The sequence below is a fragment of the Marmota monax genome, unplaced genomic scaffold (assembly GCF_021218885.2).
Source record: "Marmota monax isolate L192 unplaced genomic scaffold, Marmota_monax_Labrador192_F-V1.1 WCK01_AAM20220418_F8-fsc00416, whole genome shotgun sequence".
In the NCBI taxonomy this organism is placed as follows: Eukaryota; Metazoa; Chordata; class Mammalia; order Rodentia; family Sciuridae; genus Marmota; species Marmota monax.
The window spans coordinates 152,833-174,308 of NW_026694067.1; the positions used below are offsets into that span (position 1 = coordinate 152,833).

The 21,476-nt window shown below is 38.5% G+C and overlaps 1 pseudogene; it reads right to left on the reverse strand.

The window, feature by feature from the left end:
- Positions 1 to 16,318: 16,318 nt before the first annotated feature.
- Positions 16,319 to 17,047, reverse strand: LOC124106625 (carnosine N-methyltransferase-like; annotated as a pseudogene).
- Positions 17,048 to 21,476: the final 4,429 nt, after the last annotated feature.

The following is a 21,476-nucleotide window of genomic DNA, read 5'->3' on the forward strand; positions in this document are numbered from 1 at the left end:
CTTCAGATGGCCCTTATCCTCCTTTGCATGTTATTTTTCACTTTCCTAAACAAATATCTATGCCTTAAGTGGTGTTTCCTTCAATTCATTTCAGCAATATTTTGGGGGATCCCCACTCATCATGAGTTGAGTTCTTCCTCTTTGGTAACTCCTCATAATGCACATGAGGATGTGTGTACACTAACATACTCAAACACAGACATACACAAAAAATGTCATGGGAAAAAACTTGGAGAACAATGTGTGTTGACTAATTATATGTATTAGGATATGGTTCCCAGTATGAGGGAATAGTATTCTAGAATCTATAACAGCAGGAGAGGCCAAACTATGCTCCCTGTGGTCCTGCCCACAACCTTGCTGAAATATACACCCTTGCCTTCTGGACATTACTCTGTAATCACCCCTGGGGTCGAGTCACATGTCCTGTCTCTTTTGAGGGCCATCTCTTTCCTGCTGGATCCTGGAAAATTTAAAATGATTGCACTCTGGTCAAGAGAGAGAAAGACTGTGTAAGACTTAGAGGTCAGAGTTTGACAGGCTGTCCTTTTGTTTATAGACAAAGACCCATGATTGAATGTCTGGATAAAAAATATTTTTTGGAAAAAATATGTGCTCATAAGACTACCAACTGTAACAGATTCTATTCCCAAGACTTGTGCCAATGCTTTCTTAAGAGTTTAAGAGCTTGCTGATAATCCCCCTGGTGATATCCCCCTAACAAACAAGCATGTGTAGCTTAATGTATGGACAGACCTCATAACCAATCCAAATTATTCCAAAACAACTTGGTTAATGCAATGATCTATTGAAGTTAAAAACAAGTTACTTCACCTGTTCATCCCTGTTTTTTCTTTAATACCTCAGTCTGCCTTTACCTTGATGGAACACTTGCTAGGTTTCTAACTGAAACTCTATTTCCTGTTATGCAAATCTGTTCTGAACCTAAATATAATCTGTCTTTGCTTTGAGTTATTTTTCCCTTCTTGGTTGGCAATCCTCAGTTTAGACAGGATCCTGCTGCACTCCGTGGTGACCAGGTACTGCCATACTCACAGCAGCCAACATTCATTTCCACCCATGGAAACCTCCATCAGTGTTCCTTCAACAAACAGAAATCCAGATGGATCCCAAGGCCTAATGGGCCTCTGGGACACATGATCATCTCAGCCCATCCATTTCACCCAGAGCATATTTTTCCCTGGGTAGCTCTTCTCTCTCACAGCCTTGTTCCCACTGACTGATATTGAAGAACCATAACAATGTGTTGCCAAAATGACCTCAATTATGCCCCAAGTTTCTTCTCCTTAGGAATGTCCTGGGAGCAGAGTTGCATAATAAGGGGATTTTCAAGGAGAAAAATCATGGGTATCCGGGTTCTGGAGAGGGATGTGGGGCTGTAACTCCAAGTCCCTGAGGAGGAAGAGGAAAGGCACAGAGGTTTTGGCTTCACTTCTCCTTTGCCTTTGTCCCTGTGGTTTACCCTCCCCGGACATCAATTGTATGTTTCTCTCTATCAAAGTACAAAGATGAGAGAGGGAGGGAGGGAGGGAGAGAGAGAGAGAGAGAGAGAGAGAGAGAGAGAGAGAGAGAGAGAGAGAGAGAGAGAGAGAGAGAGATATTTTTTAAGTCTCCCAAAGAAAGAAAGTCTATCAAGTATCCTTTCAGGAGACTCACCTCAGAGCTGTCCTTTCTGGCCATCCATGCCCTGTCTCCCCACCCATCTCCTCTCCTCGCTCAGGCCTTCTGGACCCTCTTGTCAGAAACCTTTCTTCCTTTATCCAAGTGTACTTTGCTCCATTAGATAGGGAAGGGGATATTTCTTCTACTCCTTCCATGGCATGTTACGAACAAGAACCTCTAGAACTATGAGAAGAGACTGGCATCCTGGACTTGAAAGCATAATGAGAAGGCACAGGATAATTGAGAAGAACAGGGACTCTGGGGTTTGAAGACCAGATATGTGCTTCTGCTGTCAGCCCCATTTAAGTTCTGAATGCAGGGAGGTTCCTCCAGCTCTCCGAGCCACAGTTTCTCCATCTGTGAAAAGATTAATACTGGAATCAGAGAGGAGTTTTTTAAATGACTTAATTATGGGGAATGTTGGATACATACACACAATCAGATACACACAGTTTCAGGGATGGCCATAGTCTGTGTACTGATCAAAGAAATGTCCATCTGAACATCCCACCCTTCTGCTTAATGGGTTTTATGTGGCAGATATCTGACCCTGGTCCTCAATAACAACAGGAACTAAATACAACTGATGTCCACACTCTGTGATGAGTGTCTTAACTTCTCTAGCCTTCTGTCTTTGTCAATGCTGTTTGTGAGAACCTAGTGCTGGAAGGATTTCCACAGCTTTCCAAGAACTAAACACATGATCAGCAATGCTTTACAAATATTTTATGTCTCTTATCTACTGAAATGGACCAAGGAGTGGACAGTCATATCTTACAGAAATCTAGGGACCATGACTGTAACACACAAGAATCACTCTGATTATACTTCCATTTTGGCCATAACCCCACTTCTCAAATTTTGGGCTGGAAAGCAGAAGATCAGGCTGGTGCTGCCAGGCATGAATCCTTCCCCCCATCCCCACCACCCCTGCAGAGCCTGGCTAGAAAGCTGTGAGGAGAGGTCAGTCTTTCCTCTGATCTGAGTGAGCTGAGCCCATCTTGCTTATGGTTTTATCTCCTTCCTTCTGGTGCTGGCAAAAAGTGACAGATGACAGGGAAGGAGTTTGGGTCTCATTTCTCACCTGTGTGTGTCAGTGTGAGGTGAGTACCTTTGCTGACCCATGACTAAACGTAACAGCTCCATCTTTGACATGTGCTGCATTGACAGACAGGGTGGCTTTTGTCTCCTAGCTGGTGCCAAAGTATCTCTCAGGGACATGTGAGGGCTGCTCACTTTTCATGTCATTTGAGCAGGGATCTGACATGGCATATGCTAGTTCGAGTGGGTGTATTCTTTGGACAGTGCATCACCAGAGCAGGGGATTATGGCTGTCAATTCCAGAGGCACTGAAACTGAGAACATCTGTAGGAGCTCTTAGGAGGTCAAAGATCCTGCAAGAGAGGATAGGAGAGATGGCCTCAAGATGAAGGATCCATTCTGAGTAGCCCCAATTAGACTGTGTCTAGGTTGAGCATAATGTTTGAATAAGACCCAGCTCAGGGTACTTTGAAGGCTGTATCTAGGGATAAGACACAGGCAGTTCACTTACACAAAGAATGAGAAGGTGAACAGAGAGGGGTCCAGGCAATAATATTGATGTCCCAAGCTCTATGTTTTGAAACCTATAATACAGCTGTTCTCATATAGGTCTTTCACAGGTCCTTTTGGACAGTAAGTATTTTGTTTTTTTGAATATTTTTTTCCATTGAGGGTTATTGGTTAACATTCTAACCAAAAATGAGATAGTACAGGAGAATAAAGTGTAGGGATAGAACCCCAACTTCTTCCCCCCTCCTCAGCAGAAACTTAGCCTTGGACCCAAAGGCCCCTCACCACAGTAACCTTCCAGAGTTTGACCTGTGACCATCTTTCTATTTTCTTTAGGCTTTGGTATGTCCTGAGCCTAGTTAAGCATGGCTATTGACCTTCCAGGATCCTGGCCAAGGGCTGAACTGCAAACCCTCTGAGATCATTCAGGACACATGACAGCAAAAGGTGGACCACTGATCCAAGCCTTCCACCTCCTTCTCCTCTCTGGGACTTCAGATGAAGTTTGCTCCCATCCTGGTCATTTAATTAGAATGTCATTAGAATTATTGCTAAATCATTTCATACATGACATTTTGTTTGATAAAGAACCACCTGAATGTGTGGACTTATCATACATTGCAGTGTCATTCAACATGATATTCTCTCTCTTCTATGACACCCCCTTTCCACAATAAATTAGGAACTGCTATTAAGAATTTATTCTTACTTTTTCTTTTTGCAAAATAATTTATATAATTTTGTTACTAGTTCCATAAGCCAGAGATGCTTGAGAAAAAAACCTAAAATCCCTGTGGTCTCCTTGAAGGTTGTGGGCTCACAGTTGTACATGGATGATCTCTGGAAGGTGGGTGGATATAGATCCCTTCAGCAAAGAGGATACTTTCACTTAAATAAGTTCAGGCCCATGATCATACCTGAGGCCCTGAGGCAAGTGAGATTGTAGAGCACTCTGCAGAGTCTCCTCAAGGAGGCTGTGCATGTTCCACCCAGGGAAGGGGCCCAAGTGCCGCAGTCTGGCTGGGCACAATTCATGAGCCACTTGTCAAGCAGGAATGAACTTTATTTTTAGCACCCACGCCACACCACATGAGCTCTCCATGAATTCCCCGAGAGCCCAACCGCCACCTCCGGCACTTCCGGCAAGCACTTCAACCGGAACCCTTCCCGCTCTTGAGGCCGATTGGCTGGGTCTCGTGAGCAGAGCTAAAAGAGTCCCCCAATGAGCAGCTCCGTGGTCTGAAAGGGTGGGGAAACAGCCCAATGAGCGTCACCGCAGAGGAGCCAGTCAGCTGGAAGTTTGCTGGGGCCACAGTGAGCCAATCAGCTGGAAGTTTGCTGGGGCCGCTTGGGCTGTGGCTCTCAACATCTCCCCCTCTCTGTTTAATGAAACAACAAACATGTGGCTTAGGGACTGTGCCTGACTTAGGTTGTCCAATAGTACATATGTTCCTTACCCGTCATCAGATGAGCTGACCTCAAGGTGTCAGCCTCCTGTCTTAGGTTGATACCATTGCAATTTGATCTTACCTGTCATTGACTACCAGTCCAGCATACAGCCACACCTGTGGATAGGCCTTTGTACCAGTGTGTGTGTGGGGGTGAGGTTCTTTGCCTCACCTCTGTTGGCCTCCAAATTTTAGCTGAACGACCATCACAAGCAGAAGGGAGGAGGATACAAAATGCCATGACATCAAGCCAATTGATGGCTCCTTTTGGAATAATTGTACCACCAATGACATCATCAGCAAAAATACCCCGGCACTACCACAAGTCGCTGCACCAACAGATAGTTCACAATGCATACAAATGATACGTAGTCTAGGCAAGTTTTGCAAGCAGTTCAAAGCAGAGGAATCCATTAATATGTCCATTTCCTCCCAAAGCAAATTGACTTTTTGATTGAGCATCACTTGTTGAGTTACATTATTCATTGATGCATCAGTTTATACAGTTTGTTGGGATAGCTATTGCAGAAGCTGTAGTTTTATCTTTGTCTTCACCAGCACTGGGATGAAGATAGGAATTATGGCAATGATGGCTAAAGAAAAAATTATGTAACATTCCAGCAGGCACTAAAAGAAAGCAATTTTCTAAACAATTTACATTATACTGAACAGAATTATTAAATATAATGAAAAGGAAAGGTGAAAGTAAACAAACAGATCTGTTAACTCCTTTTTTGTTCACATATTAAAACAATCCTCAACAGCTGTTTACCCAATTTAAATTAAACAATTTAAATCATGTGAATAAGAAAAAAAAATATTTGGATCCATTTTTTCATGAGTGCTCGTCATATATGATATATGGACATACGCACATACAAAACAAAACACAAGTGTGCAAAAATAATACATACAACACATAACATAGTAGTAAAGGCCTTGTAACTTTTTACAGGTGAAATCTCCATTGCAATGTTTAAAAACTCCATAGCCAAAAAATAGAACTTATCAGCAAAACATTAACCTATGTCTGTATGAGCTCAAAAAACAAAATAGAACTTCATGATTTGGGAAAGGGCAATAATAAAATAGATATTGAAAAAAACATCCTGGTTTCATTAGCCTCCAGGTGTGAGAGAACCACTGTCACATATGTAAGGATAGCCAAATTGGAGTTCTGGATATCAGCTGTTATGGATTTGAGCCAAATCATCTTCTTTTTGGTCTGTAGAAAACGCTTTAGTTAGTCTCTCTGGAATCCAAATCGGCTGCTGTTCTCCCTGTGGAAACACACAAACAGACCCGTGATCCAGACAATCACTGGGTCAGGACCTTTCCATTGTCCTGTTAGAATATCCTCCCAAAGTACCTTGGGCTTATGTACATTTTTTGGAATCATATGCCTTTCCACAGCACTAAGCCCTGATGAATCCAAATTTAAAAAGTTTAGAGTAAAAAGAGTTATTTTAAGTTTATCTTTGGGGAATATATACCCCTTCCCAATTCCCTCTTTTTGTTTTAATAAGTACATTTTAATAGTTTGATGAGCTCTTTCAACTATGCCTTGTCCCTGTGGATTGTATGGGATTCCTGTTATATGAGTAATGCCAAATGATGAGTAAAATTGTTTAAAAGAGGTAGAAGTATAACCAGGGCATTATCTGTTTTTTACTGTTTTGGAACGCCCACAGTGGCAAAATTTTGTAAGCAATGAGCTATAATATCTTTAGTTTTTTCTCCAGTATGAAGGGAGCCCATCAAAAATCCAGAAGAAGTATCAACTGTAACATGCAAATATTTTAATTTTCCAAATTCTGGCAAGTGTGTGATATCCATCTGCCAAATATCATTAGGTTTCAGTCCTCTAGGATTGACTCCAAGATTAACTTGTGGTAAAAAAGGTCACACAATTTTGACATTGTTTTATTATTTGTCTAGATTGTTCCTTAGTTATTTTAACATGCTTTTGTAAAGTATTAGCATTGATATGGAACCTTTTATGAAAATTTGTAGCTTCTTCTAGTGTAGAGAAAATATGTATGTCATGTGTAGTTTTATCTGCTAAATCATTGCCCAAACTAAGGGCTCCAGGCAATCATATTTGTTCCCTGATATGTCCTATAAAGAATGGATCTTTTCTGTCCCAGATTAGACTTTATATAGTGGAAAAAAGAGAACAAAGTAGAGGAAGGGGAAATCCTATCAGCATCTTCAAGGGATACTATAGCATTAACTATATACTGACTATCAGAAAATAAATTAAATACAGAATCTTTAAACATCACAAAAGCTTGTAATACTGCATTAAGCTCTACCTTTTGAGCTGATTGTTTGGGTACTAAAAATGTAAAACTTTGATCAGGGGTAACTATTGCTGCTGTACCATTATTTGACCCATTAGTGAATATATTTGGAGCATTCATGATAGGTGTTTTTCTTGTCATTTTTGGAAAAATTACAGGATGCAATGACCAAAAAGACAACAAAGGATTAGATGGTAAGTGGTTATCAAATGAAACATTAGATTTGCACATGATTATTGCCCAACTATTTAACTCATTAGCTAACTCATCAATTTGATCCATAGTATATGGAGTAATAATTTTATTGGGAGAAATTCCAAACACTCCCTTTGCTGCTTTGAGTATTAATTGTCCTACAGCCTCAGGATACCTAATTAGAATAGTGTTAGGAGAATAAGATAAATGTATCCATAATAGTGGACCTTCTTGCCAAAATACTCCTGTAGGAATATTTTTTGTTGGTAGTACAATAAATAATAAAGGCAAACTTATATCAATTCTATCCAAATGCATATTTTCCATATATGTTTCAATGATTTTTAATGTCTTTCTTGCTTCAGGCATTAACATGCGGGGTGAATTTGGATCTGATGGACCTTTTAGGATATCAAATAAAGGTCCCAACTCTCCTGTTGGTATGCCTAGATAAGGCCTTATCCAATTTATGTCTCCTAATAACTTTTGAAATTCGTTAAGTGATTTGAGTTGATCTACTCGTATTTGAATTGTTGGTGGACCAACCATGGTTGAGGATAATAGAACTCCTAAATAATTAATTGGAAAATTTAATTGTACTTTATCTATTTCTATCTCTAGATTATAATTTTTAAAAAGTTTGTAAGTGTGGCATAACATTCTAGCAATGTGTTTTTATCTTTGTGTGCTAATAATACATCATCCATATAGTGAAATATTTGTAGGTCAGGATTTTGATTTCTAAGTGGCTGGATTACTTTGTTAACATAAATTTGACACATAGTTGGGCTGTTAGCCATCCCTTGAGGGAGTACTTTCCATTCGTATGTCTGATCAGGACCTTCATGATTCAGTGCAGGGATAGTAAATGCAAAACGTGGACTATCCTCAGGATGAATTGGAATTGAAAAAAAAACAATCTTTAATATCTATAACTAAAACAGACCAGGTTTTTGGCAAAGCAGACAATTGGGGAATCCCCGATTGAGCAGGTCCCATAATAACCATTTCATTATTAATGGCTCTTAATTCTTGCAATAATCTCCATTTACCAGATTACTTTTTGATGACAAAAATGGGAGTATTATGGGGAGATACAGAAGGTTGTATATGTCCCTCCACTAATTGTTGTTTGACCAGATCATGAGCTGCTTGTATCTTTTCTTTAGTCAGGGGCCACTGAGGAACCCATACTGGTCTTTCTGATTTCCAAGTAATTTTTATTGTCTCAGTGACCCCTCCTGAAAACCGAATCCATGAATATCTATTTCTTGATCTATTTGTATTGGTGCCACTAGACTTTGTCCTTTTTCTTCCAATCCTTTTCCTTTCCTAAAGCCTTGTCTAGTCATAATAGTGGATGCATTTGGATTGATGTTATTTGTTAATGTTAGTCCTAATTGATCTAGGACATCTCATCCCCATAAATTTATAGGAAGATGATCCAATACATATGGCTGTATAGTTCCCTTACATCCTTCAGGATCCTTCCAATCTAATACCATCTCACTTCTATGGGGATTAGTCGCCACTCGTAGGCCTCGAAGTGTTTGAATGGCTTGTTGTAATGGCCAATGTTTCGGCCATTCATGACAAGAGATGATGCTAAAGTCTGCACCTGTATCCAGTAGCCCATTAAATTCATGTCTTGAATATTTAGTTTTAGCATGGGGTGAGAATCTAAATTTAAAGAAAGCATAGACCAATCTACACCTATGGGGCCTAATCCCCTGGAACTTCTTTCTACAGTACGACTGGAAAATTTATCATGTAGGTTGGGTATTATTAATAACTGTGCTATTCTATCTCTTGGTGAAATTACTGATATACCCTTTGGAGAACTGGCTATTATTTTTATTTCACCTTCATAATCGGGATCAATTACCCCAGGACTTATCATAAGTCCTTTTAGAGTAGAAGAACTGTGTCCCAATAATAAGCCTACTGTTCCTTGGGGAAGAGGCCCTTTTACCCCTGTGGGAATGAATTGAACTCCCATCTCTGGAGTTAGTACTGCTCTGGTGGAGGCACAGATGTCCAATCCTGTGCTCCCTCTTGTTTGTCTAATGAGGGATCTAATGGATAATGTGTCCTGGGCACTACCCTGATGGTGTTGTTGGGTTCCTCCAGTGCCCTGTATATTTGTGGTCGTAGGCCCCAGAGCACTGTGCACCCTTGTCCATTTTTTGGCAATGGATCCCGATGCCTTTCTCCACAATATCATGGGTAAGCACCTGGTCCTTGTCCATTTTTTGATAATGGAGTACCCTCTATGGTGGTTTGAGAATGGCATTCATTAGCCCAATGTCTCCCTCTACAACATCGAGGGCAAATACCCGGTATTCTACCCCTTTGATACCTAGTTTTGTTAAATCCTCCTCCTATGGGGCAATTCCTTTTAAAATGTCCTGTTTGTTCACAATTGTAGCATGTTTTTGGCCTGGCATTTAAAACCTGTTGTACTGCAGCTGCCAAGACTTTCCCTTGTTCATTAATGTCTCTATATAATTTAATATATGTGTTTAAATCTCCATGTTTCCATGGTCTAATGGCTTCCTTGCACCATCTGTTTGCTTGTTCATAGGCTAGCTGTTTCATTAATGGTATTGCTTGTTCTGTATCCCCCAAAACTCTAGTAGCTGTTTGAATAAGCCTATCTATAAATTCAGCGTAAGGTTCATTAGCTCCTTGTATTACCTCTAGATAACTGACCTTGTTAATATCCATGTCCTTGTAAAGTCTTCCATGCCCTAACTGCATCTGTAGCAATTTGTGAGTATATGGCAAGATCATATGCAATTTGTTGCTGCTGACCCTCATAAGGTCCCTTTCCTAACAACCTATCTAGATTTCTCTGAGGATAACCACCTGCTGCATTTTGCCTAGCTATCTCCATGCAAAATTCCTCATTGGCAACCTTCCATAACAGGTATTGTCCTCCATTTAGCATAGCTTTACACATACTAGTCCAATCTGCTGGTGTCATGTTCAAATTGGTAATGGATTTGACCATGCTTACAGTGAAGTGTGCTTGAGGACCATAGGTTGTTACAACCTCTTTTAGCTGCTTCACTGTTTTGAAATCTAAAGCATGGTGAATTCGCTGCCCTCCTGCCTGCTCAAATACAGGGCATGCTAATCTTTGAGGTCCTGTCTCAGGATCCCATCTATCAACTACAGGGGTTGGGGGCCTCCCAGCATATGTTGTCTCCATAGGTTGAGCTGTTGGTTGTAATCTTACACCCTCTAGTGATAGAAAGGTGTTAGTAGCAGCCTCCTGTTGTAACTTCTCCCCTGATGGCTTTTTCTGCTCTAAACTTTCTTCCCCTTTCTGACTATCTCTAGAGGCCTCCTCTTTTACTTGATCTATCCTCCTGAAATGTCCATCTGTCCTTTCTCCCTATCTGTTCCTCAGTTGCAAATAGTTTTTCCTCAGATGTGAGCGTTTTTTCTTCTGTCTCACCTATCTCCAGGGACAGGCAACTTAAAACAAAAGCAAAACAAAACGAAAGAAGAATCTTAAAATGCCAACCCATTCCTCTTTCCCTGCCCTCAGGGATGCGTAGTTTACCTTAACACTTACCCTCAGTCGTTCCCCGTACAGTCCACCAAATGCCGCAGTCTGGCTTGGAACAATTCATGAGCCACTTGTCAAGCTGGAATGAACTTTATTTTTAGCACCCACGCTGCACCACATGAGCTCTCCAGGAATTCCAGAGAGCCCAACCGCTGCCTCCAGCACTTCCAGAGAGCACCTCAACCGGAACCCTTACCACTCTTGAGGCCGATTGGCTGGGTCGCGTGGGCAGAGCCAAAAGAGTCCCCCAATGAGCAGCTTTATGGTCTGAAAGGGTGGGGAAACAGCCCAATGAGTGAGCCAATCAGCTGGAAGTTTGATGGGGTCGCTTCGGCTGTGGCTTTCAACACCCAAGTGTTCCCTTGCCATCCTGTTACTGAACATGATCAAAGAGCCTTAAGGGATGATGTGAGTGGACATGGGAGGAGAGGCCAAGGATGAGTGGGAGGGCATCTCTGCAAGTTCTTAGGATAGAAGGGTAATACCTGGAATAACTTATGGATCATGATCAATGGTGCCCTAGGACTAGGTAGGGAATGCATGCAGTCATAGCGGAGGAAGGACACAGGCCCTAGGAGCCCAACACTCCCACACTGACCTCCCTTCTAGGGTACCTGCACCTCAGCTTTGTCTCCTGAGTGATTTTCAGCCCTACAAAAACAGATGCAGATGACAGAGACATTTGTTGTCACCTAGATCATGATCAAAGAACCTTAAGGGATGATGTGACTGGACCTGGAAGGAGAGGTCAAGGATGAATGGGAAGGCATCTCTGCAAGTTCTTAGGACGGAAGGGTAATACCTGGAAAAACTTATGGATCATGAGCAGTGGTGCCCTAGGATTATGCAGGAATCCCTGCAGTCATAGTGGAGGAAGGTCACAGGCCCTAGGAGCCCACATTCTCACTTTTTTCCAAATTAAATGATATAATAACAGAAAGCATCTCATTAATTGAAAAAGGCTCAGCCTGAATCTCAGTGATTGAGGCGATTCTTGGAGTCTTGTCCTTCCTCTGGAGAAATGTGGAAAATGGGATCAATGATCAGTTGTTTTGTGTGTGTGTGTGTGTGTGGTGGGAGAAAACTTCTCCCAGAGAGAAGAGAAGGAAGTCCCTAGTTTGAAGAAAGGACACACTGAGTTAATGCGGAAGTCCTCCGCAATGCACTGCAAATGTGGGTGGTGGATTAAAATAGTTGTAGCAGATGTGACAATGAGGAGGATAATGATAATGTTCCAGGTATTACCCTTTCATACTAAGAACTTGCAGAGATGCCTTCCCACTCATCCCTGGCCTCTTCTCCCATGTCCACTCACATCATCCCTTAAGGCTCTTTGATCATGTTCAATAACAGGTTGGGGAGGGGATACTTGGGCCCCCTCCCCTGGATGGAGCATGCACAGCCTCCTTGAGGAGACTCTGCAGAGTGCTCTACAATCTCACTTGCCTTAGGGCCTCAGGTATGATCATAGGCCTGAACTTGCTTAAGTAAAAGCAAGTTTGATGAAGGGATATTTATACACCCACCTTCCAGAGATCTCTTCTAAGGTATCTTCACCACAGCTTTGTCTCCTGAGTGATTCTCACCCTACAAAATCTACTTAGGCTGATACCTGAGTCCTGGTTCCTCTAGCACCTGCAATAGGTAAGTCTTATTCTATGTCCTGAGCTTCTTTAAATGTCCTGGAGAGACATAGAGATTTGGCCCTCAGACCCGGTTACAGTAGCCCAGGGCATAGGATGGACTGTCCTGACTTCCAGTTCAGTGCCTGACCCTTAATCTCCTGTTCTGAACCCACATGCTGGTCTCCTCTCTTTCTCTCCTGGGTAGCTATATCCTCTGACCTGGAGTAGTACCTCTGCTGCTATCGATTGATGGAGGAAATCAAGAGCTTGTCATTCCCTCTGGATGACACCAAAAGCCTCTGTCACCTGCAATAATGTGGACAGGATTGCTGCCTCACTGAGCCAGCTGCACCCTGTCCTGCACAGCACAGAGAGGAAGCTTTTGTCCTATGCATGGAGGGACACTGGTGTAGTTCCTGTAACTGAGTCTTAGTATAAAAAGAGACATCTCGGCCTTGTGTTTTGTTAGAAAGTGAAGCCTATTGAATAAAATTTAGCTCTTCTGTAAAGTGTCCAGGGTCACAGAAATTTTTGTGACACATTTTGGGGCATTTACTGCCTTCACATTTTATGTAGGAATCAAGACTGATGCTTGCCTCTGCTCCAATAGCAGTAGCAGCAATGTCATCAGAACCCCTGATGCTCTGGCACAGCAGTACAACCATGTGTATATCACCATCACCATCACCATTTTCTTCCTCCTCCTCATTACCAAGTCTGCTATAAGTATTTTACTCCATCGCCCACATTTGCAGTGCATAGTGGAGAACTTCCCCATCAACTCAGTGTGTACTTTCTTCAAACTGGGGACTTCCTTCTCTTCTCTCTGGGGGAAGTGTTCTCCCACCACACAGAAAACAATTGTTTGTTGATCTAATTTTTCACATTTCTCCATAGGAAGGACATGACTCCAAGAACCGTCTCACTCACTGAGGTCCAGGCTGAGCCTTTTTTCAATTAATGAGACCCTTTCTGTTATTATATCATTTAATTTGAAAAACATTAGAAAGCCATACAAGTCTTCCAATTTCACAGTAGATATAGCTGAGGCCCAAGGAGACTCTATTGCCAGGATAACTGAAGACATTTCTTTCAAACTAAGAAAATTACCCAGCTATGCTAAAGGTAGGTATTGGTCTTGTTGTAGCAGGTTTTGTATAGGTCATCTGGGATTGGGGAGGGCATGAGGCCAGGATGGGAGGCACAACTGGGCACACACATTATAAATATGCACACATATACATATATGCAAACACTCAGATGCACACAAGGGCAGTGATGGTTTTATTATACGCATAGGCTAGAAGAGGGTCTCTATGTCCTGAGTAGATGGCTTTATGTTGCAGGGATCTGGTCCTAGTTCTAGAGCCATCCCCAGGATGTGTAGAAGCAGAACTACAGCCAACTTCTTTGAATTTTCCACTCTATAATGAGTGTGTATCTTTTCTAGTTGTCTCACTAGATTTGATGCTGCTATGACATCCAGATTCTTGGAGGAGGAACTTACCTATGCAGTAAGTATAAACATGGTTAACACAGCCTTAATAAGTTATGTCCTTTGACCTACTGGCTTGGGTCAAGGGGTGGAGAATCACCACCCATAGAATCCAGGGATCATGAACACTGAACAGATGTCTGCCCTAATTTTCCTTTTGGTCAGGTTGTCTTTTTTTGCTTATGCCCCGGCCTAGAAAATACCAGGACAGGATGGTCCTGCTACCCCTAAATCAACACCTGATCCTTTTGAAAACTATTCGTTTGTGGTTAGAGCTAACTTAAGATAAAAAATATTAAGGTTTACATAGTTTAGCAGCTAGGACTAAACTTAAGAATTACAGAATTAAATAAATCTTCCAATGACTCTAATATTAAGGATTAACACCACATTTTTGAGTTTTTAATATCTTAACGGAAAAAGCTACAATAAAAAAGTGATGCAAATATTTATAGAACACTTAAAATCAACACTCATGAGGGAGAAATTATAACAAATAAACTATCTAACTTTGGAGTTAAATAAAATATATTCTATAATTTGGAAAAGTAGGTAACATTATTAAAGGATAAAATCTGATAGTAAAAAAAATTAGGTAACAAAAATGATCCATCAGTTTTGATCTGTTTTTGCCTTTGTGAGAAAAAAGATCTTCTGTTTTGATACAAGTTGTGAAAACTGAAGTGAGTGAATAAATACATTTTTAAAATTATTCAAAACAGTATGCATTCTTTGCTGTTCAATGGATGTTTTTAAATATTTATGCTCCTTAATTTTTTTTTCTTAAAATAATTTTGTTTTTTTCCATTTTGCAGTTAATTTCAAATTTTTTCATATAAATGATGAGAATTCCTACCAAATACATGCCTGCCAAGTACTGAGGGACACAAAAACATCATAGTTTTAGTTTGTTTTGAGAAACCTCAGGTTTCAGGTTTCTCAAACTTGACAAGTCAAATTAGCTCAATGGAATCCTACCCTACATACCAGGAATAAAGAAAAAAGTGCTCCCTCACTGTATGCCAAATCCATCCTCAGGTCTAATCAAAACCATGACACTTATGTTTATCAGTATATGAAGTCCCTGTAATCCAAACTGCCAAAGAGATAATTTAAAGCAATCATAATCATCTGTGAAAACATTCAATAAAAGTTCTTTCTTTTCTCCAAGAAAAGGTTAAAACATTATTCATCTTTGCTCTTCAAGAGATTGAAAACAGAATAACAAACATTAAAATGAAAAAAGAAGAAAGAAAGGAAGAAAGAGAGAGAGAAAGGAAAACTCCCCTAATAAAGATCTGCTAGAGGTAGTAATTTATGGCAGGATATGTAATGTTTAAGCTCCAATCTATCAAGGAACAAAATTGGGTTAATATGAAATTACATGAATGCCTTCAACTTAAGGACACACCACAGGTGATAATTTATCCCTGAATTTCATAGTCAAGATTTTCAAGCATTCATAACACTATGACAGTTTTTACTAGTATATGATTAACTAAAAAGTGTTTCCTTTCATAATCCTGGTAATCCAAAAACAACAACAACAATATATATATATATATATATATATATATATATATATATATATATATATTATTGTAAACATCACCCTGACAAACTGTATTCATTTCTAGTTTGAAATCATACATTTCAAATGGACAGATGTTTATTTTCTACTCTTGTAGCGCTACTTTTAAAAAGACTTTTGTGTCTTGCTTAGAATGTTGATATCCCATACATTTCAAAGTGATCCATGATGAGTATGCTTTCATAAAGTGTCCCACTTAATGTGCATAAAAGACTTAATTACCCAATTATATTTTACTGATTAAGTTTAACATTTCATAAAAATGAAATAGCTGATTCTTTTCTTAATTCAGCTGAACCAAAAAAATATAGTCAACTAATTTGGAAGAAAAATGAATAAATACATATTTTATATGTAGATTGTTCAGGAAGAAAGCAAACAAAATGCCAGTTTCACACATTGAATGAAACAGAACCTTAGACTTCCAAAAATAGCATATGAAGTGCATATAAAAATAGAAATGAGATTATTATGAACTTCAATACAATCAGTCATTAACAATGACAGACAACTTCATGAAGACACTGGATATTTTTTTCCCAATGAAAGACAATTGTGGGCTTCATTGAAAAAGTATATGTGAAGGTTATTTCCTCCATTTTTACTTGTGCAATGGAAATCTGCATTGCATACTCTATTTATGAACAAAAGAATAGGTATTTTAAAATGAATAGACACTATTTCCAAATATTATTAGGAATAAGAGGGCACCACTGATTTGAGGTTATGTTCTGTCATCACTGATAGTTGATTTTGAGTTGTTCATCTCAGCATTTGTTCTTATTAAACTTTTCTGGGTGATATAACTTAAAACCATTATTGTGGCTTATGGAACACAAATAAGACACATTCATAGTAGTGTTTCACCATAGAGAGATCCTTCACAGACTATGTTGACAATATGGATTCTTTGTCTACCTGTACCTGGAATCTATATTGTAGAACAACATTGTTTATATCCTCATAGGTCAATTCTATGGAAAATTCTTTGCCAAATTTTCAAAGTGATACAGCAAAGGACCAAGATTTATCAAAATTCACCTGGCTTGAATGTTTTCCATATTGTATCAATATAGTCAATCACATTGTGAGCTGTGCCTATGCAGAAACAGGTGGCAATATAGTGCCACCTACTGAATTATGAATAAACCTCCTGAAAATCTCCTGCTGTCAAACAAAATTTAGAACCAGGAGGAAGACTATGGGGGTCAATATCAGGGAAAAAATGGGTGGTATCTGATCTGCTGATCTCCCATTATTGCTAAACAGATAGATCCAGAAATAAAATGTATGTTTATTAATTTTAGAACATCTGTTCAGAACAAGATTGGGATAAAAGAGCCTAAAACAACAACAACAACAACAACAAAACCCACTGAATTCCTATCCTTGATAAGCATCACCTAGCACAGCTAATTCCCAGTCCAGTTTTTCTAGTCCAGCAACAGGTACCAGAATAAGTTCTTTAGTAAGATCCCATCTGTCTTTTAGAAAAACTCAAAATTTCTTTAATGATTAGCTAAAAAGCCAGGCAGAGAACTTCACTTGCAGTTTTTTTATTCTCACGGAGGACACCCATGCCTGTCCTGCAGCCCTTGTGAAGCTGAGAGGGGGTTAATGGGAGGCACCAGTGTTGCTGGATTGCCTGCTTGGCCCTAGGCATCTCAGCCTTGTTCTCCTAGCTACTGAAAGCACCGTGGCGGCTGGTTTCCTCCAGATGGCGCTCGTCGCAGACATTCCCTCAACAGACTGCCTGCCCCGCCCCCACCAGCCTCAGGGTTCCAAACACACTGGGCTCTGACAAGTTTTCAGATACTGAACTTGTCAGGCCTTCAAAGAGTGATAGAAGTTGCTTTCAAGTATATGGATTAATAATAAAGTGCTTAAATATATATTTTCATTATATAATTAACAAATTTGCATGAATGTAAGACAAAAAAATTCTTGCAATTTGTCAAGCTAATACTGAGTGTTATATTTGTAGTATATGAAGTTTGATGCCAATGTCTTACCAAATCAGATATTCTCTGACACTGCCTGTACCTGGGCATCAAAGATATGTGTAAATTGGCAGGTGTGCAGTATAAGTTGATTGGCTAGCTGGGATAAGATTTATTCCCAAGTATTTTTTAAAATATATTTTGTAGTAAATGAATGTAATTTATTTATTTGTATGTGGTGCTGAGGATCAAACCCAGTGCCTCATGCATGCTAGGTTAGCACTCCACCACTGAGCTACTAACCCCAGCTTCTATTCCCAAGTATTCATGAGGCCATTGTGAATGAGATACTTTTCCTGATTTCTTTCTCTTCAGATGCTTTACTGGAGAAGAGGAAAGCAATTAATGTATGTATGTTGACCTTTTATCCTGCTACTTTGTTGAATTTGTTTATCAACTTTAGAAGACTTCTGGTGGAGTTTTTTGGGGACTTCTAAATATAGGATTTTTTCAACAGCGAACAGAGATAATTTGACTTATTTTCCTCTTTGTATCCCTTTAATTTCTTCTTTTGCGGATTGTTCTGGTGAGAGTTTCAAGGACTATAGCGTATAGTAGCAGTGAAAGTGGATACCCTTGTCTTGTTATTAATTTTAGAGGAAATGTTTTCAGTTTTTCTCCCTAAGTATGATGTAGGCCTTGAATTTGTTATATATAGCCTTTACATCATTGTAATAACTTCCTTCCATCCCTAGTGTTTTAAACACTAGGGTTTCTCCAGTGTTTTCGACATGAATGGGTGCTGAATTTTTTTGAATAGTTTCCTTGCCTCACTTGGGATAATCACATGATTCTTGTACTTAATAATCACATAATTCATGTGGTGAATGTCATTTATTGATTTGCATATGTTGAACCACCCTTACATTCCTGGAATAAAACACACTTGATCATGTTGTACTATCTTTCTAATGTGATTTTTAAATGTGGCATGTCAGTTTGTTATTTTGGATTTTCACGTCAATTTTCATCATGAATATTGGTCTGATATATCTTTGTCTGGTTTTGGTCTCAGGGTGACACTGGCTTATAGAGTGAATTTGACAGTGTTCCTTCCTTTTCTATTTCATGGAAAATTTTGAGGAGAAATGGCATTAGTTGTTTTTTAAAAGTCTCACAAAACTCATCTGAGAATCCAGCTGGTCCTAGGTTTTCTTTGTTAGAAGGCTTTAATTGCTGATTCATTTATATTGCTTCATCTTGGTCTGTTGAAATTTTCTAGATACTCTTGATTCATTTGGGTCAGTCATATGTGTCTCATCATTTGACAATATATTCTAGATTTTCTAATTTATTGATATAAGCTTTCACAACAGTTTCTAATTATCCTCTGAATTTCAGAATTGTCTGTGGTGATATCTTTTTCATCTATAATTTTGTTGATATGACTCTTCTTTCTCCTTCTTTTGGTTAATTTGACTAAGAGTTTATCAATCTTTTTATCTTTTAAAGGATCAAAAATCTCTTCGATCTTTTGTAGTTTTACACTTTCATTAATTCTGGCTTTGATCTTAATTATTTTCTGACCTCTCCAGATTTTACAATTTGTTTGTTTGATTTTTTTTCCCTCTAGGATCTTGACGTGTAGCACCACCTTATTTATTTGGAATCATTCAGTCTTTTAATATGGGAACTCAATTCTATAACATTTCCTCTTAGAAGCACCTTCATGCTGTCTCAGAGATTTTGATTTTGTTTCTCAGCATTTGTTTCCAATAATTTCTTCCCTGATTTATTCTGTGGTTCATTATTCACTCAAAAGTGAATTATTTAATCTCCTGGTGTTGAAATGGTTGTGTTTTGCCTTGCCTTGTTGATTTATAGTTTTAATCCATAATGACCTTACAGAATTCAAGGAATTATCTCCATTTTTTTGTATTTTTTAGAATTGATTCATACCCTAAAATCTGGTCTATTTTAGAGAGAGTTCCTTGTGGCATTGAGAAGAAAGTAAATTCATTTTTTGATGGATAAAATATTCTTTAGGTGTCAGTAAGTTCCGTTTGATTAATAATATTTTTTTCTGAAGAGTCTTTTCTTAGTTTATGCCTGAATGACCTACCTAATGGACAGAGGTATGTTGAAATTGCTCAGTATTGCTGTAGTGTGGTCTACTTGATTCATTGTATTGAGAAGGGATTGTGTTATATACAGGTGTCCCACATTGAAGGGTGTGAATATTTGTTATCATCATATCTTGTTGGTTGATTCCTTTAGTTAGTTTGAAGTGACATTTGTTTTTTTCTGATTAATTTTGACTTGCAGTCTAGGTTTTTGATATTTGAGTAGTTACACATGCTTGCTGTTTTAATTTCCATGGTGTATGTTTTTCTATCCCTTATCCTTCAGTGTGTGAATGTCTTTGTAAGATGAATCTCTGTTGGACAACATTTTATTGGGCCTAATTTTTTAATCTAATCTGCCTTTCTATGTCTTTTGTTTGGTGAGTTTACAACATTTACATTCAGTGTTGCTGCAGAGAGAAAAATTTATTTTCTGTCATTTGGATTTATTTCTAATGGTTAATTCAGATTTGATTCTCCTTTAACTTACTATTCTTCTATTGCAATTCATTCCTATAATACTTTGTTTTATTTCTTTTACACTAAACTATTTCACTGAGTGCAGGCTTAGTGGTTTGAATACTTTTAGTTTCTGCTTATCATGAAATGTTCTCTTTTAACATCAGTTCTGAAAGATAGTTTTTCCAGTGTTGTAATCTTGCTTGGCACCTATTTTCCTTCTGGATTTGTTATATATAATTCCAACCCCTGCTATCTTTTAAGGTCTGGGTCAATAAATCAATTGAAATCCAAATTAACTTACCTCTAAACGTAACCTGCATTTTTTCTGTTATCATTTTAAAATTCTATTGTTATTCTGTACATTAGGCATTTAAATTAAGATGTGTCTTGGAGCCATTACAGTGGTGCATGTTTGTAATTCCAGCAGCGCAGGATGCTGGGAAAGGAGGATTGCGAAATCAAAGCCAGCCTCAGCAACTTAATGAGGACATTACCAAATTAGGAAGACCCTGTCTCAAAAGAAAAAAAATAATCAATCAATTTAAAAGCTTGGGGAGGGCTGGGTCATTGTTCAGTTGTTAGAGTGCTTGCCTAGCATGTGTTGAGGCTCTGGGTTCAATTCTCAGCACCACATATAAGTAAATAAGTTTAATCAACAACTAAAAAAATTTTTAAAAAAGAGCTTGGTGATGTGACTCAGTGGTAAAGCCCCTCTGGGTTCAATGCCTCATTAAAAAAATGTGTCTTTGAGGGCTGGTGTCATGGCTAAGAGGTAAAAAGCTCTCCAAGCATGCATGAGGCACTGGGTTCAATCCTTAGCACCACATGAAAATAGAATGAAGATATTGTGTCCACCCATAAATAAAAAATAAATATTTAAAACAAAATATGTCTTTGAGAGGATCTTGTCCACTATGGAGCTTTATAGCTTTGTTTCCAGTATTTGGAAGGAGGTTGAATGGAATTTTCAATATATGACAAATAATTTCAAAAGTATGGATACATATAAAACTTCGTAACTTAGGACTTACTTTTAAAAACAAACTATTAAATGTTATATTTAATATTTTTTGACAAATATTAAATGTTATATGTACATTTTAAACATCATAACATAAATATAAAACACAAAACATCCAAAGTTAACACTGATGTATCCCAACTTACTTGGAATTAGATGATTTTATATATATATATATATAAATTATTATATATTTTAATATATATTATATATTAATTATATAACTATTATATTTATAAGAATTTATAAATAGAACATTTATAAATAATTATATATTATATTTATATACATATTAATTATATAAAAATATATTAATTATATAAGTTAATTAATTAATCTATATATATTTAGTTGTCAATGGACCTTTTTTATTATTACTTAGAGGTGGTTCTGTGACTCAAACCCAGTGCTTTATACATGCTAGGCAAGTTCTTGAACAGTGAGCTACAAGCCCAGCCTCAT